The 20665-nt window shown below is 33.7% G+C and overlaps 1 protein-coding gene across 2 annotated transcripts in view; it reads left to right on the top strand.

Moving 5' to 3' along the window:
- Positions 1–20665, top strand: part of KLHL1 (kelch like family member 1) — a 334991-nt gene that overhangs the window by 243050 nt on the left and 71276 nt on the right. The window lies entirely within an intron of this gene.

Genomic DNA, 20665 nt, shown 5'->3' with positions numbered 1-20665 from the left:
AAATCCTTTGTCTCTTGAGCATTATGTACAAGATCTCATATGAAAAGGAAGAATGAGAAAATACAGTCCAAATAACTTGCTGGATATATTGGGAAATATATTTCAATTCTAAGGAAATTCAGTGTGCCAGGCACATGCTTGCTGAAAGTAATCTTATGAACAAGAGAGCTCCTGCTTTTGAGGAGTTTAGAATCTCCCACAGAAGTCAGACAATTAAGTAGACAGTTGTAAATGAGTGTAATAACTGTGGCAGTTATTTACAAATTTAATTGTTTATCAATTTTGCGCTTCTAAAGGAAGTGCACGATTTGTCTAAAAATTGCACATACACATTTGAAGATTTTCTTCTTACTTTTTCTATAGCTAGTGGAAAAAAAATTTCCATAAATATTTGTTCTCTTCAGCCTTTCTTATGTGGGCCTTAAGTGTCTTGCACAAGTACAAAAGACAAGTAATATAACTATCATATGTTTGTGTTTAATAAGTGATATAATTATCCATAGTATATTTAATATACATGTGAAAAATACAGTTGGCAACAAGAGAGTGTGGTCACATATTCAACTTCTACTAAAGGAAATTTTTATTAAAGAATCAGAAGGAAGCAACAAAATGTACTTCAACCACTGCGAAGTGAGACCCAAGACAGCAGCAAAAGGGAATCAATTTATGTAATCAACGGAGAACGACACAGATTCCCAGGGAATCAATTTATGTAATCAACAGAGAACGACACAGATTCCCATTTTTTGTCTGTCAAGAAGATATCTCGTGGCTATTAGTTTTTGCCAGTTTAATTTTGTGAAAAGTTTAAGTGCTGTTTACTACGATGTTGATTTCTAGTAATTATCACATTAAATAAGCAGTAGAGTATTAACATAAAAAGAAAGCATATCAGCTAAAAGAGTAAATAGCTTTTTGCTTTAAGAACTAGGGAAATGGCATTAATCTCTCTCCCTCCCTCCCTCCTTCTCTCCCTGTCTGTCTCCCTCCATTCCTCACTCCTTCTTTAATATATGTTATTACATAAGAGAAAATGTCAGAAGTTTTTTATTTTAAAAAAAGAGATAGTGGTTTAAAAACCTCTTTTTTAAAGTGGTGAAACAGAAGACATCTTTCAGATAAAAATCTGAACAAAACATAGTCAGAAATTATACTAAAATGCCAAAGAATTTTTTTCAAGCTAAGAAAACAAATCTATTAACCTCTATTTATGTTGTCCTTATGAAAGTAATAAATACCAAATAACATGCAACACAAGATACAAAGGCTCATCTTTTGTAGCAGAAGCACTCAACTTTATTGTAACATTGGAGTAGGTTGATTTTGCTCATAAAAGTAAATACCCTGATTTCCAATGACTTTCAATAAATGAATTCATCCAAGTCTCAGATTTCATAAATGGACAGTAGTTTTATACGTGTTTATCAAATTTTAAGGTCAGTGAGTGGCATTTGTTTTTAAAGAACACTATTCTACAAAAAGAATGCCCATACAAGATCAATTCCGTTTGTAAATCTGTACATGACAACATTTTTTCTTTAAAAGAAGAAGGATGGAGGGGAGGAGGAGGAAGGGGAGGAGGAGGGAAAAGAGGAGGAGGAGGAGTAGGCGGAGAAGGAGATTAATTGAATCTGGTCAGCCTTTGACTAGAATTGGACAATAAACAAAAAATTAAAATTAATACAAAAATCTCTATACTATTAAAGAACCAAAGGATATGACTAATTTGAAATTTTAAATCTGATGACTTTAAATTGCTATCCCCAAAATAATATGAGAATATGGAGTCTATTGAGTTAAATTGCCAGCATTTGCCAGCATTTAAATTCCTCTAATCTTACACAACAGTCTTATGAGATTGAAGAAATTCTTTAAAAATTGAGCTTTCTTAGAGATTCTGAATCTCTTTCATTTTCGAATTGGGTAATACCATGATTTAGTTATTTTTACACTTCTCCAGGAAGTAGAGGCTTAAAAGAGTATGATAAGACAGGGAGTTTGAAAAGATATTCCTACTCAACAACGAAAAACAAACAACCCAATTAAAAAATGGGCAGAGGATCTACATTGACATTTTTTCCAAAGAAGGCCCACAGGCATGTGAAAAGATGGTCAACATACTTCATTATTAGGGAAATACAAATCAAAACTACAATGAGATATCACACCTGTTAAAATGGCTGTTACCAAAAAGACAAGAAATAACAAGTGTTGGAGAGGATGTGGAGAAAAGGGAACTCTCATATGCTGTTGGTGGGAATGTAAACTGGTTTAGCCACTATGGAAAACAATATGGAGATTCCTCAAAAAATTAAGAATAGAACTATCATATGATCCAGCTATTCTACTTCTGGATATTTATCAGAAGAATACAAAAACACTAATTTGAAAAGATATATGCAACCTTATGTTCATTACAGCATTATGTACAATAGCCAAGATGAATGGATAAAGAAGACGTGGTATACATATATACAGCGTAATACTATCCAGCCACAAAAAAGAATGAAATCTTGCCATTTGCAACAATATAGACAGACTTTGAGGGTATTATGCTAAGTGAATTAAGTCAGACGGAGAAGACAAATACTGTATGATTTCATATGTGGAATGTGAAAAAAACAAAAAAATGAAGAAGAACAACAACAAAAAACCAGACTCATAGATAGAACAGAGAATAGTGGTTACCAGAGGGGAAGGGGGTTAAGTGGTTGGCAAAATGGGTGAAGAGGGTCAATTGTGTGTTGATGGATGGTAACTAGACTTTTGGTGGTGATGACTTTGTAGTGTATACAGATGTTGAATTATAATGTTGCACACCTGAAACTTATATAATGTTATATACCAATTTTACTTCAATAAAAAAATATTCCTTATTAAATCAGTAATAAAACAGAAAAAAATTATTTGAAGGAAACTTTAGGAATTCTTGCTGTGTCCTTAGCTCTATAGGAATTGGACATTAAATATATCCAATTAACTTAAGATAAAAGTCTAACACTTAATACCAAACCTCAGAGAACCTAGTTTCCTGGTGAAGCAGAAACTTATAGACGCCCATGTTTCAAGGGATTTAAAGAGCAGCTAGGATATTTTCAAGGTAATCCCTTGTATTTGCATTATGCTTTTACTGCTTAGAGAGTATTTTCTATACCTTATTACCTTGTGTTATCTCTAAATAAGCCTTAAGATTTTATCATAAAATTATGTTTCCTTTTCTTGAAAGGTAATGAAGAAAGAATAAAAATGTAAAAAAAGGAAAAATATAGCAAAAAATGGAAATTTATTTTGAGTAACTAATTTAAAAAATAATACAATACAATATACAGTGCTTAGTGAGTTTTTTTGGAATTATTTACATATTTATTTCGTGCCTTAAAAAGGGCTATGTAAACATTTCATTGAATTCCTCTTCAGCTTCATAATTACTAGGATTCAGATGATATCTCATAGGATCAATAAACTACAGGTTTGACCCTTGAAGATTTTCTGTAGATATTATGAAAATTAAGAGCACCATTCTCCCCTCTGGTGTTCGTCTTGTATCCACATATATATGCATTCAATCACGACAAGCATTTTTTGCACATCTATTTTGTGTCAGGCTCTGTGTTAAGAACTTGTACATCATGGTGAACATTATGAATTATGACCCTACTTCAAAGAGCTACCAAGGTAATCTGGGAAAACACATCGTAAACAAAATAGTTACACACAGAATGAATGTTACAAGGAGGGAATGGCAGTACAGTGAGTACAATGCTTGGGGAACAAACCTGGTATAGTCTAGAAGAGTAAAGCAGTACAGAGACATTGTTTCTTGTTGTTGTTGTTGTTGTTCTAGCCAAAATCTAAAGAATTATTAGATAGTAATTTATCAAGTTGTTGGAGTAGGAAGGTGATTGTGGTGGTAAGTTCTAGACTGCAGGGCCCTCAAATGTGAAGGTTTACAGCTGAAGGAATGTGAGATGTTCAAAATATGGAGAGAAATCGTGTATCACTGGAATATAGCCAGCAGGGAATGAAAGTGTGGGAGTGGAGCAAAGACACAGAAGACTTCAGAGAAAAGCTTAACAGGATCGATTCTGATTGAAACTCCAGGGGTCTTAGCAGGCAGATGATGTTCCTAGTGGAGACAGTCAGCTTTGAAATCAGAGAGGTGACTGCTCCAATTCAGTACTGTCACTTGAAATCTCTAGTTCATTTTACTCTTTCTCAGCGTTATATTCTGTTTCTGTAAAAGATGTAATGATTACATGAGATGGAGTGTGTAAAGAGGTTAAACTAATAAAAGCCATTCCAACATGTTTGTTACCAAACAGACTACCAAAGGACTCAGCAGGAACTCAGGCTGACCTTCCTAATCACATTATGACTTAAGGCCAAGCGGGCTAGGAACTTTGGAGGCATGAGATGATAGGAGTTCTACGAAATAATAGTGATGTGACTCAGGAAAGGGGATAAGACAATAAGATATTCATATAAATTGCAATTTATATAAATGGCATTTATATGAATATTATGATGTATAAGGTAAATGCCTTTTCTGCCAATGCAAACAACATTCAAGAAAGGGGAATCAAAGGAGAAAAAAGAATCAAGCTATAAATGGAAGTTTGTAGTGTGTTTTAGAAAGTATGATTTAATTCACTGCTATAACAGGAAATTACTGAAAAATAAATCTTCAAGAATGCGATAATTTATAGCATAATTTAAGGCCAATTAAAAACATTCATATATTTATTCATATTTTTTCTATTATGAATGAGAAATGAGGGGACATATAAAATTAAATATAGTTTTTTAAAAGGCAATAAATAACAAAATCTGTTTTTATAAGGAGAACAACTTTTTTAAATGGTGTCAATTGAAATCATATGCAGATTTAAATCAATGTGGTAAATTGTATCAATAAATTTGCTGTTGTTTTGGTAAGAATTTTATTACAAATCACATAGGAATCATCATAAATCCTCTAGAAGGTTGGCTTAGAGGTAAAACACTAATTTCTTACTCTCAAGTTCTTGCATTGACTTATATGTAACGTGTGATTCCTATAAACTAGGAAATAAAATTTGATGCTAGTGGTTAATGGAAAATATTTGGAGCAAAATATCTCTGTTAGATTTATATCATGATGTTGACTAGGCAATTCCGTGGAAATAGAAATAGTTTGGTTTCATACTCATAGAAATAGTGTTTTTTCGAAGATAACTATTTCATACTAATTACAAACGTGTTGAAAATCTGGTAAATGTACAATAGCATAGGTAAGAAAAGAAAAACTATGAGCTTATAACTTAAATACAATCATTGTTACCATTATTAAGAGATAGTGTATTCCTTTCCCCAAATTTCGAAGTATGCGTGTGTATGTGTTTGTATACAGCCATAACTATATATCTGCATTTATATAGAAATATAACTATTTACATTTATCTTTATCTGTCTCTGTGATGATCTAGACAGGTATCCAAATATAGGTGTATTTAGATTTCTTAGCTTACTTAAAATTGTTATTTTTGTTGCTTTTATTCATTTACATGTGTGAATTTACATTTCATTAATTTTTTAAATACATCATTCAAGTAATTGACTAATTCTTATTCACATGGAAATGCCACAGTTTGTTTGAGCTTAGACCTACTATTAAACGTTTGGTGGTATCTAATTCTTTTTCTGTAATCATGCCATCATTAGCATCTGCACACATTAAGAGTTTTTCCCAACCTTTGAGCATTTCCTTGCACAGATTACTAGATGATAAATTACTGGGTAGGAAGTTAAAGCTTTTGTGACATATGAGCCTATTTCTTTATAGAAAGTTTATAAGAAATTATAAGTAAAAAAGAAATACAATAGTGCCAGTTTCAGTGCCTTGTCAACAAATTTTCTGTGTTAAAAAAATTTTTACTATGAAATTTTCTATCATAACGAAAGTTGAAAGAACTGTATAATGAACCCCCAAGTCACTGCATTTAGATTTCTCTTGTCATTACATTTATATTTCCCTCCTCACTAGAGAGATTGAACTTTTTTGTATTTTGAATTTTTTATATGCATAATCATGTATAAAATGAAGAAGCATGACATATTACTTCCTTCTTTTCCAGTTATTACATATTTTATTTTAGTTGCTTGAGCTAAATTGCCTACACCATATAGTATAAAGTTCAATAGAAACAGCTTATGGAGTACTCCTCTCATTTTCTTTATTTTAAAGAGAATAATTCTAATATTTTACAAGCTTGCTATAAATATCTAGTAGGTAGCACACCATACGTGGCAATTCCTGAAAGGATGATGAATACTGTATATGAAAACAGATAGAGGCTATGAATAACATTCAGTTCTCTCAGCGACAGTTTACTTTCTTTTAGACAGACACTTAAGAGCAAAACACCTGCTTCCAAGCAAGGATTGGATGATTCGATACTCAGATGGAGTATTTGTGAGGGCTGCCCTATTCCGCGTTTGCCTTCAATATTTATGTCAGGACCGTTCATCCTTGGTGGGCCCCAAATGCCATTTTATTTTCATCTCAGAAGAACTAACTCTACTAATTTTTAGCATCTAAGTTGCCATCTTCTGCCTGCATTTCTGCCTCTTGTTGTGTATGTCCTAGAAATCAGGAAATGCCCAGAGAGGATAAGCAATGTTGTCCTGCTGTGCTCTTTGCTGAGTTTAAAGCCCTGTCTACCTTGGTGGCTCTGAACTGCAGCTTTGTGTCTGTCTTCCTCGTCCCATGTGTCTGCCAAGAAGGCCTAGCCAGAAAGTACTTCAGGTCTCTCAGCCGCGCTGCTTGTCAATCAGCCATTTCTCAAGGGGAAAATGGCAAAGAATGTTAGGCTCATTTCACTTCACATCCCTTCTATCTGGGACTTTGTCCTCTTAAGTGCTAGCTGTCTTTTTTAGTCTCTAATGTCTTTAAACAGCTAATTTTTGTGTTTTAAAACTGTCGCTTTATAGTTACTCTTGTGGAGATAGTTTGTCTGATGCAAGCTAATCCATCATAGTTAAAAGCAGAGGCCCCGTGAATCTGTAATTTCAACATTGGCTGTTTCTAAAACTTCTCTTTGAATTTTTTTGAGATTTATATGATAATTGTTGATGTTCTCATCTTACTTGAGTATTTTTTTATCTATTATTTCTTTAATTATTTCACATACTTATTTTATATCCTGTAGCTAATAATTCTAACATCTAAAAGCTTGATGGTCTAAGTCTGTTGCTTGTTGTTTTTGACAAGCCTCATTTGTGTTAGTTTCATTCCTTCTGTGTTGGGTGACATTATTTTGAAATCATAGTAAATTTCATTTACTCTGTGGGGATTTGGGGGGCCTAAATTCAGGATTCATAAATCAACCTAAATACAGAGGTAAACTGAGGCAAGCTGTAATTACCAGAAATTGTTTGTGCTGGAATAGCAAAGGAATTGCAATTCAGAAACACAATCTGTAGCAAGCTACAGGCAAATCCGTTGAGAGTTTGGGGTGGGCTGTATTTATGAGCAAGGAGTGAAAAGATGGGGAGTCCAACCAGAGTCCAAGAAGTAAGTTAATTGGCTCAGGATGGGGAGAGATCCTTGGCGGATTTTCATTGGTCAGGAGATAAGTTTCTGTCATCTCCAAAGCAGGCATTTACAAGAAATCAGTCTCTAGTTTCTTAAACTTTATTTTCCTGAGGACACATGCATCAGATTCTTCTTTCATATCCCCCAGTTCCATTTTAGATTAAAATTCTTTCATGCTTCCCTCCAGTGAATATGCGTTGGCTTCAACCAGGAACTAGGGCCACCACTGACCTGCAGGTTTGTCAGTCCTCTTCAATGCTCCAGGCTTAATGCAAAGTCTCTGGATCTTTCTCCCACTTTATGTTAGACCCAAGGCAGACGTTTCAGATCCTATCATAGGTGTAGACATCTGCCCCAAGGAAATGCTGGCTTTTGTACTCAGTTAGCTCTCTCAGGTTTCCCCTCACTTTTCTTCAGCTATTTGGTTGTGCTCTTGAACTTCTTCCTTATTTTCGTTTAAGTCCAGCAATCCAAAAAAAGAAAAAAAGTGTTATTGTTGCAATTTGCCCAGATGTACTGGTATAATTAGAGGGCACTTCAGCATGTCTTCTGCTCTAACAAGCAGAAGTGTCCATTTCCTTTTCCATTCTGAATTTTCTCCACAGATTACTTGTTTTAGTTTTATGTTCTACACTTTTTGGAGAGGAGGTATTTTGTTTAGAATTAAACTATTGATAACCTGGTTTGTTCCCAATTTTCACATAGCGTTTATAAAGAGACCACCGACATTTCCATGGTTAAATAATTTTTGAGTATTCACTAATTTGGTATACTATATTCAGATATAAATTCCACTCTAAAATGGAGTTAATGATGCTATTTCAGAGTATTAGATTATGTTGCGTAATAAATTAGAATAGCTCTGATTACAATGTAGATGATGACTCACCAACAATTTGATGGAATTCCCACACGTTCTTCTGATAGTAAATGTAATTCAAATTCATAGCTGAGCTTAAATAGAAATTTATAGATGTCTTGGATCTGAAAGATCATTAGCAAATATTCAGAACTACAAGTATAAATTCACAAGTATATTTGTTCTAATGAAATAGGTTAATTCCCTTTTCTAAATTATAAGCAACTTGGAAAGAAGAACTTTACAGTTATAATTTCGGAAACACTTGTTACTTATAGCAGGCTTGCAGCAAATATTTGCTATATCTAAATTACAACTTATTTAAGTGATCTTAGTGGGTGCCCAAAATGAACAAATCTTATATAGATATAGATATAGAATCTATATGTCTATTTTATATATAGTAGATATACATAACTATATATCTACTATAGAACTAGTTCTCTTTATCTAGATATGAAGGATTAGCTTTGAAGTATAATATACTATTTATCGATGTAAATTTTATATTAATATAAAATTCTCCTTTATTTATAATCTTGTGAAGATTTGAAAGGCATATTATAAATAGAAGATTAGCGTTACCTAAATAATTTTCCAATTAGGACATTTCAAGCAGAAAATATATTATGAACCTAGGATATTTGTCCTTAGTACCTGATCATTTGGGAATGATAAAATTATTTCATCAGTGACATATATTTTAAATACCTACTTCCAAACACCATCACGTACAAAATTTCATTTACTTTGTACAACCAGCTCATGCTGAGAGTATATTCTTGATCATTTTGATTCTGATAGAGGTTAAAAAACATTCTTAATTTCTACCATTTAGTAGAAATTAAGGTAGAGTTTAAATCTAGGGTTCTGTGTAATTCCAAAATTTGTGTTATTTCTTCTATGCTATTGCCCATAGTTAACCTATTTGTGATGAGATGTGCTGAGAGTGACTTTTTTAAATGCCACCATAACAGCCTGACATACTCTTAATTCTTAATATCTGATTTTTCTTTAATATTTTACAGAAGTTTAGAACTAGTTCTCTAGTGTAATGGATGAACAAAAAATACCTGGCCAGGTAAATAAACCTTATTTGATGATTTTAAAGAACAGGTTGGGAACATAAGAAAGTAGATAATTGAAAAAATTAAATATGCTCTATTATATTTATTTCTGCTTCATGTTTTGTAAATTAATTTTTGCATGTAGAATTATAAATATTTTAACTATTTCCCCCAATTTAAAATTCTCTATTTGATCAATTTCTCATGAGCTTTACCTTTTAATAACATATCTTCAAAATGTAACATAACAGACATTGCATTAAAATTCAGCCTGTGTTTAAAATTTTTATTCTTAGGATAGGTATAAAGAACTGTTAAATTAGTATTTTTAAATGCCAAGAAATGCGTATGCTTAAATCTCCAGAAAACTTATGTATGTGAATAAAAATTTATAGAGATCACATTCAATATGTACTTTTGAAGTTAAAAATCTTATTACAAATATTCCAAAACACTCACTTTTTTCATTTAACTTTCATGTGTGTATTATTTCCTCAAAGAACAAAGAAAAGCAACTTTCAGATATGAAATATAAAAATCCTATTTTTCGGTGAGTAAGTATATCTAGGCTGAAATACATGGTATAATTATTAAATAAAAGTTCTATGATTCAACACAAGATCATTTCCTACTATGAAAAACTCTTAATATACTGTCTGGAATATACCCTATCAGCAATATTTCCGTCTAACTTGGCTTTCAACTTCAGTCGTCAGAATTGCTCTGCCCTCCACAGTTAATCCGTTATCAAGGACCATCTGATTTACATCAGCATTTCCACTGCCTTAGTTGAAGTTTTATCACCTACGCCTGCAGGCCTGGGATAATGCATGTGTTTCTCAAATAGATGTATTTTTTCTTACAGCTCATAAATTAGCCAGATAACGATCTCCCTACATCCAGTCTCTCTCTAATCCCATTCATCCAGCTCACTAATGCAAATCAATTTATCACAACTTTTAGCAGATCATTAAAACACAAAAATATAAATAAAATAGTAAAATAAAATTAAAAACCTTCATTAGTGCCTCATCCCCCAGGTAGAGCCCACGATTTTTCACCAGTGTAATGTCTATCCTTCACCATCTAGCATTCCAAATTTAACCAGCAGATTTTTCCTATTTTGTCTCCATCAAAAATGTCTTGGTAAGAGACCTCTAATCTTTATCAGCTTTCACCACTCGCTTCCTCAGATTCCAAGCTCCACACTAGTTGCAGTACTATCCTTATGCATACATTGTCATATGCTTCAGTGTCTTTCTCATTTTATCCCCCTTTCTCTGCTGGTCTAACCCTACTGTAATATTCTCTCACCCTTGGCTCCTCAGTTAGCCTTACATCTGCTTCTTCTATAGCTTAGCATTCTGTGCTTACAACTTTCATTACATCAATTCAGTTCTATTGAAAACATGTTTTTAACATTTTTTATTATCCCAAAATATTATAAAATTCTTAAACACGTAAAGAGTTAAAAGAATCATATAGTAAACATCTATATATTCAGCTAGATTTTATAGTTAATATCATGCTACATTTGCTTTATCACCTAATTATCTACCATCCCTCTACTCATCCTTCAATTTTTTTTCTTCTCAAAGCCCCAATACATAGTTGTACGTTCTAGTTGTAAGTCTTTATAGCTCTTCTATGTGGGATGCCACTACAGCATGGCTTGATGACCACGGTGTATAGGTCTGTGCCCAGGATCTGAACCAGCGAACCCTGGGTTGCCAAAGCAGAGCATGAACTTAACCACTCAGTCAAGGGACTGGCCCCCATCAAATTTTTTTAATACATTTCAAAGTTGTAGACATAAATAATTTCATCCTAAATACATCAACATGCATATTATTAACTAGATTTCAACATCTTTTTAGAGCCTTTAGGCAAAATTAACCTACAGTGAAATGCACAAATCTTACATGTAGTTTTTAGTGAGTTTTGACAAATACATACACCTATATACCTCAAAACCCTAACAAGATAGAGAACATTACCATTACTGCAGAAAGTTCTCTCATATTCCTTCCTAGTCAATCCCCAGTTTCCACATCTCCAAAGACAATCACTCCTCTAAACTTTTCTCAATTTAGATTAATTTGGCCTATTCTTGAATTTCATAGGAATTTAATCACAGATTTTGTACTCTTTTATCTAAGGTTTCTGTTAATCAGCATAATATTTTGGTGATTCATCCACGTTGTTGTGTATGTCAATAGTTCATTCTTTTTAATTGCTTACATAGTCATCTGTTTGTCCATTTTCCTGTTAACAAACAACTGGGATGGTTCCCATTTAAGCTATTCTGAATAAAGCGACTGTGAACAGTCATATATAGGTATTTTTTGTGGCCACTGCATATTTATGTTTAAGAGATATATAAGCTGATGTTATAAGACACAGAACTTGCAAAAAAGTATATGTGGAAAACATGACAGAAAATATTTCCTTACTTCCTGAAAACTGTACAAATGTATGACGAAATAAATCACTAAAAAGCTGTTTTCACTATGGCTAGTTATTACTAAACCTACTTGCTTTTGCTTTTTCACAGTTTTTGTTCTACTAGTAATAACATTTCACATGTTGGCTAACAACCTAGATTTTGGCATTTTTTATGCGTATGAAATATTCTTTGATATACCAGAACTTTAGGACGTATTTTTATTTAATGTCAAAGCTTTTGAAGAATTTTTTGTTAGTTCTGTTTCACACTCCGGTGGTCTTGATGCTTGAATTTTAAAGAATTCTTTTAAGAGCATGCAGCATGAATGTGGTTCAGAAATACAAATGTACACTTGTAGATAATGATCTATACACATAATGATATACCCACCAAGAGATGACAACAATGAGAGCAAAGTGCATGAATAAACACCAAAAGGGATAAATATATTTAATTTAGTCTATTACACTGGAGTCATAGTAACTATACATATTATTCAAGGAATCCAACCATACTTACTGAGAGAGGGGGAGAGAATCATTTCCATATTGATGCCCACCTCAGTTTTCCTGGTAAGCAAGACCTGGGAGGAGTGAAAATGCTGATACTTCAGAAAGTCCCAGGATCTGTGTTATATGGGGAGTATAGTCATACAATTAATTACCTACTTTTTATTTTATCTAAAAGCAAATTATACAAAAGAAAACTAAGTATTCCATTTTGTATCAACAACAAAATACCAAGCCAAAAATAAATTTCCATACTAGATTTAAACTTCTGAAAATATAGCTATGTATGTATGTGTATATTTATCTAAGTCCACATGGATGTGCATTTAGTAGAAACATAAGTGATTTTTAAGAAAACAATTTTAATTATTTCAGGACTTTTGGCTAAATTACATACTTTAGGCCTAAATCCTTACCAACAACCCCCAATACTTCTTGGTGCACGACATTTACTCATTTTAGTAAAATTGAAACAATTAGAGCTGTGTGAGCCTTGTAATCTTTAGCAAGATAATTAAGTATTCCAAATGTAAGTACTCTTCGTATACATAATGAGAACAATATTACATATCTTCTTGAGACGTTGTGAGAAATATCAAGACAAGAACATATGTAAACCTTAACTGAATGCTGATTCAGTAAATGATGGTGGACGTAAGATTTTGAAATGTTATATATTATTCTCTGCTGGCAATTTTTGTTCACATTTAAGCCTCTAGTCGTTGGGATAGAGGCTTTTGTGGTTCACGGAACAAACCCAGCTAAGAAGAAAGGTCTCAGTAGTAAGCTTTTGACTAGTAGACAAAGTTCCTTTTGACAGGAAGTATATGAACCACATGAGTTTACTTACAAAAACATACAGTTATGCTTTTGCCCATGTGATTTGCATGTATGTATTTCTAACCCTTTATATTAGCCATTGTTTTCTAATTTTATATACGTCAAAATTTCAATGTAAACATTAATTTAATCTTTTTCAGATAAGGATTTTAAACAGCTATTATTCTTTATTATAAGAATAATTAAATTAAGTGTATTTTATAGCAGTTATATAAATGAATGGTTTATACTGTTCTTAATATTTACTTGGTCTATAATCAGAAGGTTCTAGTTAGAGGTGTTTTTGTTGTACATAATGATAATTTACTTTTAAGGGACTTCTTTATAGGAATCTCTACAGGTGAGCATTGCCCATGTCTACCTTTGAAGCATGGGTAGGAATAAATAACTGTTTGATATATTTGGCAGTCTTACTAATTACAGTTCTATTAGATTAAAATTTTTTTATAGGTGCTCACATGCTGAAGAGAATATGAGTTTCTGAAAATTCTGCTAATATTGCGTTTTCTCCCAAATTAGGAAAAAATAGACTTTTTAAAAATCTCTGCCCCAATAATTGGAAAGTATTATTGGATTATAATTGTATCCCTTCTGGGGCTGGTTCCACAGTATTTCTTGGGTTTCTCGATTACAAACTCGCTCTTCTTGGACTATCTAATTCTGCTACAAATGTTTGTTGAGTACCTACTAATTTCCAGTCACTGCTCTTAGTGCTGGTAAACTAACAGTAAATGTCCCTGGCCTCTTGTAGCTTAAATTATACTCAGGAGTCTATAAACAAACATACAAGTTAGTACAGCTGATGTGATGACTAGTTATAGAGACATATAAAGAAAGGGGCATGGGGAGCACAGAATGAGGGGAGTGTTGCTATTTTGTGAAGGTTGGCTGGGGAAGGTCACCCAAATAAGTTAAATCTGATATACAAATTGCTCTCTGGAAATTCAGTTTCTTTCTAAAATGAAGGTTCTTTGATTTATAGTGATCGATAAACATTTGCTAAGTGCCATTTTCTCTGAATATTTATATTTTATTGATATTTTAAGACCAAGGGTTGGCAAACTATGGCCCACAGGCCAAATCTAGTCCACCATCTGTTTTGTACAGCTTTAGTTTTTCTATTATAACGGTCGAGAAAAATCAAAGAAAGAATAGTATGTCATGATGTATTCAGTGAATATTTACATTTTGTGAAATTCAAATTTCAATGTCCATAAAGTTTTATTGAGATTCACTCATTTGTTTACCTATTGTTTATAGCTGCCTTTACTCTATAATGACCATATGGTTGCAACAAAGAGACCCATAAGGAGACCCACAAAGACTACATTTTTCACTATCTGGACCTTCATAGAAAAAGTTTTCCAACCCATTATAGAAGAAAATAACCCTCTATAGCACATTTCTAAAAAACGTGTGGTGTCACATTCCTTTGACCCAACTCTAACTTATTGGCCAATGCAGTGAGCAGTTTCTGTGCACGTTTTTGGCACACTACAAGCCACCTGCTGGTCCCCCTGCTCATCTGCCTAAGAGCATTCTTTGAGATATTGAAAACAAGCTCAGACTGCATGGCCCCTGCACAGAAAGCCCAATAATGCAAGATAAGGATGGGGGTTAAAGCTCCAGAGGCCACCCTCAACCAACCAAGTATAGAAGTCTGTGACTCTATTATCATTTCACTTCCAGCATTATCACTTTTCCTTTTTATGTTCTACTTACATCTTTGTTGACCAATTTCCTCTTCAATTATTCTTTTTTTGGTAAAATGACAGTGGGTTTATCATTAGGAGACAAAAAGGCAGCCCAATAGCCTGTGTATGAACTCCATAAGAGTTCTGCAATGACCATTCACCTGGAGACTTTGAATGAAGTGACGTGATTGGTCACTGATCATGACTTACGTCTGTCATTTAAGTAGCGACTTGTGGACTGAAGAGCTAGTAGCAAAGTTTGTACTTTGTGCAGTTACTCACAGTTAGTGTTTTGCGGTAACTGAAATTTGTTGGGGGACTGGTGTTATTTAACTAAACCAAGGTAACTGAAATTCATGCATATCAGAACCACCCAAAGCAAGGACTGCCTGTATTTGAGGAATGTTGTAAAATTATGCTGCTTGATATAGAAAAGTAGGACTAGAATGTTAGTATGTGAGGCTACAGCAGCTGCAAGGTCCTGCTTGTAGGCATAAGCCTCTGAAAAAGCAGCCCTCCTCTGCTTTGGCTGAAGGGGAATGGAGATTTGGTTGGAGAGGCACTGCTGTCTTGACACAAAGTGGCCACAATGCACTTTCCTACATGCAGTATGGCAGTGGGCAAGCAGAGGGCCCCTGGCTCGGAGTAAAGCATTTATAAGACTATTTAGTTCCAAAGAAAGAATAAGCAAAGAGTTAAAAGAAGAAAATCTTTAAAATTGATATTCATTGGAGGTAAAAGAGAGACAATAATAAGAAAATTGTAATATTACGTTGTTGTTTATCATCTCATGCATGCTAGCTGTGAACCCTAAATGCAGCCTAGTTAAAGCTATACCAAGCATGCTGATGGCATGGCAGCCACCCTTCCCTTAGATGGTGATTGACCGAGTGACAGGAGAAGGAGAATTAAAACCATCCTTTCTTCCTATATATTTGCATTGCCTCCTTGTTGATGGCCTCATTTCAGCCACAGGTCAATTATTGATTTTCATTAACATCCAGGTGTATGATCAGACAGCCCAACAACTTTCATGTGAACTCAAAGCAAATTTTCTTAATATAGCTAAGAAAAATATTGATGAAAAAACATAAAGGAGAGGAGAGCATTAATTCTTAACTATAAATTAAAAACAATTTCCTAGAGATTTTTTATTGAATCATTTTCTTATAGAGAATATATTATGGTATTCTAATATTTAATGTGTGCTTTGGATTATATTTAAAATTTAAACATTATCTAACTTTAGGGGTAAACCTCTGATATTTTTCTTTTTCTGTTCAAAGGACTTGGTTAGATTGTTTTACCTTAAATTTGTCTCATCAGTCTTTGCATCACTATCAGTATTGTTAAAAGGCAAAAAGGGAAAGTGAAATAGATAGGTGGAATTAACCATCTTGACCTTATTTTCACTACCTTGGCTTGAACTGGACACGCAGCATTATCAAGAACTTTTACAGAACAGCTTTTCTTACTGCAATTCTACAACTGGATAATTTTTAAAGCATTTAACTCAATAGTTATCATCATATGGCTTTAAAAAAATGATTCACTTACAATTGTGTGTCAGAGAAACCTGAGCATTTGCAATTAGGTGAAGGAAATAACTTTAAAATACTGTATGACCTTTTCTGAAGAAAAGCAATATAATAAAAGAAAGCTTATTCTTCCATCTTTGCCCTTTTGAGTGCTGCCCTACTTGATGTCTGCCTCAGTAACTCCATTCAGTCACTTTGGTTCCACTTCAGTACGTTTTCTTTGAACTTGAAGTGTATCATTGGAGATTACCAGTGCAAGGTCATCAGTTTGCACCAAGCTATAGAAACAACTCAAAACCATGAATAACATCATGTCAGCCTAAGCCCAGTATTTTTTTTTCAGACACAAAGAATTTTCTTCTGGAATACGTGTCTACTTACTGGGCTGCTAAGAGATATTTTAAGGGAGAACGATACTTCCCCAAGTTCTCAGGGGAAGAACTAAGTCAAGTCAAGATATCTGCTTCCTTAACAATCTTTAGAATCTCAAAAGATGCTCATGTGTTAAGTTAAATTCTGGTTGTTTATATCATGCCCAGTCTTCAGACAAAGGCAGGTCAGCTCCTGGAAGCCATGTTTTTTTATTAAAGAGTGAAAGAAGGGTCTCTCAGGTGAAAAGTGATTCACTTGCCAGTGAAGTTTCCTTTCATAGCCTCATCTTCACTAGAAAGACACAAAGCCTAGTGACTATCTTGGCAGCAACCATTTCTGGTGACTCTTCTAAGGATGGATCAGAGTTAAAATTATAAGTCAAATCCTTCAAAATTTATTCTAGGGGCTGGCCCAGTGGCATAGCGAGCGGTTAGGTTCCTGTGCTCCGCTTCAGCAGCCCAGGGTTTGCAGGTTTGGATTGCAGGCACGGACCTATACACCACTCATTAAGCCATGCTGTAGTGACATCCCACATACAAAATAGAGAAAGATGGGCACAGATGTTAGCTCAGGGCCAATCTTCCTCACCAAAAAAAATATATATATATTCTAATAATAACTTTATTTAGCCTCTTGGTAGCAAAAGGATTTGAGCCACATCAGTGTACATCCGGTAGGTCTTTCAATTAATATAAATTGAATAATAAATTAGTGAGTTATGATAAAATGCCTACCATAATTATAAATTCTTGAGTACTCAGTACATTCTTTTTACCAGTCACCCTGTGAATGTACAGTAACGATAATAAATGACATTCTATCTCTAAATTAAGTCTCCTGTTGCAGACCCACAGGGGAGTAAGTCTGTGAGTGTTTGTGCAAATGTTTCATACTTACCAGATCCTAATCCTCCAATGTGTGGCTCGTCCCTAGCAAAGAAAAGGAGACTCCTCCGGGCTACCTAAAATTACTTCTGTGGTGGACATCAGAGCGAATGAGAAGTAAAATACTTAGAAATAAGTAGAAATCACTACACTTTCACCTAATGTGGTACTAATGTAAGCCTTCACTTTGACATGAGTAAATGTCAGTAGATAGAGAGCCTGCAATTAATATATCTAATTCTAGTAAGGGTGGGTACTTGTTTATGAAAAAGGCAAAAATGTGTTTTCCAAGAGTTTATAGTTTAGGTGAAGATCAATGAGACTGCGTTTTCTTTCAGCACACTTGTGAAAAGGCGTCTCAGTGACCTGTATTTCTGCCATACAGTCAGGAATGCTAGACTAGACCCCACTTTGCTTTCATTGCCCAGTGTCCACATTTTCAACAAAAGCTCGAAAAATTCTAATAAATCGTATATGGAAAGTGTTTATTGGGGCATAAAGCATTTTAATAATAATATAAATAGCGAGGGCTTGGTTCATTTTTGGCAAATAGTTATGAAAATAAATATTTGATTTGAAAATGTCAAGTGGTGTAAGTTTACGTTCAGTGAACATTTATTAAGAAAATGAAAAAATAAAATATACTTGTAATAATGCTTTACTATGTGTGTTCTTTTGCTGTAAATTTATTTTAATATATGAGATCTTTGCTGTAAAATGGTTGCTGAGTATTAATGATAAAAATAATAACGATAAGCTTTGGCTTACCTTTTGAAAGTCTCTTTCCTATGACATCATTAGCAACACCAAAAGCTGCTTTTAAAATAATGAATTGGTATTTCAATTATAGAACTAAGACATTTTTATGGTAAAATATTTAAAATAGGAAGTTACAAATCAAAATTCAACTCCTCCTATTTCCTAAATTTCCTATGTATTTTGCTACATACACACACACACACACACACACACTCCACATCTCCCAAAAAAGTTGCACTGATATAATGTCAAGAAGCTGGTTTTGATGTCAAGATCAAAATTACACATTTCCTAAATTTGTTGGAATACCTAATAAGATTATTTAATTATTAGGAAGGCTTAAGTAAATTTTCCAACGTTTACATGCTATTCATATTGCTTTCCCATTAATTGCCTGCTAATGCCATTAGCATATTTGTTTTAATGTTTCTAGTTTACTTTTTGATTTATAAAATCTTTTTATATATCAAGGAAATTCACCCTTTGTTATATTTATGAAAAGCTTTTGTTGTTGGGGCCCGTTCGGTGGCATAGTGGGTATGTTTGCACACTCTGCTTCAAAGGCCCAAGGTTCGCAGGTTCGGATCCCAGGTGGAGACCTACACACTGCTCATCAAGCCATGCTGTGGTGGTACCCCACATATAAAATAGAGGAAGATTGGCACAGATCTAACTTAGTGACAATCTTCCTCAAGCAAAAAGAGGAAGAATGGCAACAGATGTTAGCTCAGGGCCAATCTTCCTCACCAAAAAAAAAAAAAAAGTTTTTGTTGTTAATGTTCTCAGTCTTTTGTTTTTTGTTTGTTTCTTTGTGTATTTTTGATGTAACTATATTTTATATTTAGATGGTTGGTGATCATATATACACATATATATTAATATTTACTTTATAACTTATGGGTCTTGTGGCTGTCCCTCATGGCCTTTTGCTCTTAAACCCACCTAGAAGTAAAAATTAATAACCTACTTTTTCATCTTCCAGAACATTTGAGGTTTTGGTAGAGTGTGAGTGGGGGCAGTTTACTTAAAGTCCCTCTGTTTCTGTTAACCAGAAAAGAATCACTTAGCGAGTTCTGTGGCCGTGTGTGTTGTGCTTTAGTCATTGGTTCATCTAAAATGCATTCTGGCATAGAGAGTAAGGCAAAATCCGAGTTTATTTATTTATTTTTCTCCAGAGGATAACTAGTTATCTTAGCACTATTTTTTAATAATAAAATATTTTGCATTGATTTCAACAGCCACTTTTATTAGCTTATAAATACTCATATGTATCAGGCTTATTTCTGGCTTTCTTTTCAGATGCATTAACATAGTTATTTTACTTCATCATAAAGCAATTTTTTAAAAATCTCTATAGTTATATCATATTTTTTAGCATCTGGTAGGCCATTTTTCCCTCAGGACTTGTTTGTATTAGAGATTGTCTGGCCTTTCAAAATGTATTTCCTAATATTTTACATTTGAATTTCCAGAGACACACAAGTATAATTTTATGAATACCTTATACAAATGTTATTATATTAACTATGATTATGTAAGATAATCATTTCTGCAATAAATCATCTCATTCAAAATTGGTATGATTCTCGGGGAAAGCCCGGTGGTGTAGTGGTTAAGTGCGTACGTTCTGCTTCGGCGGCCCAGGGTTCACCGGTTCAGACCCTGGCTGTGGACATGGCACTGCTTGGCAAGCCATGCTGTGGTAGGTGTCCCAAATATAAAGTGGAGGAAGATGGGCACAGATGTTAGCTCAGGGCCAGGCTTCCTCAGCAAAAAGAGGAGGATTGGTGGCAGATGTTAGTTCAGGGCTAATCTTCCTCAAAAAAAAAAAAGTATGATTCTTTCCATTCATTAGAATTGACATCTTTCATTAGAGTTTTAAATTTCTTTATCTAGAACAGGCACCTATCTTGCTAATTTTATTTTTAGAAAATGTACTTATAGAAGTGCTATTTTTATTTTAAATAGGTTCTTCTGTTCTTTATACAATCTTAGTGATTTTTATTTTCATAAAGAAATTGCATTGGTTTTTCTATTTTGCTTATCTGATTTTCCAACTTCCAGAAAGCTCTTATTTTTTTTCTAAGGTTTTAAAGATAATAATGTTTATTTGTTAAGGTT

The sequence above is a fragment of the Equus asinus genome, chromosome 11 (genome assembly GCF_041296235.1).
Source record: "Equus asinus isolate D_3611 breed Donkey chromosome 11, EquAss-T2T_v2, whole genome shotgun sequence".
Classification (NCBI taxonomy): Eukaryota; Metazoa; Chordata; class Mammalia; order Perissodactyla; family Equidae; genus Equus; species Equus asinus.
The sequence above is the reverse complement of the archived record's forward strand: the minus strand, read 5'-3'. Positions and strand labels throughout refer to the sequence as shown.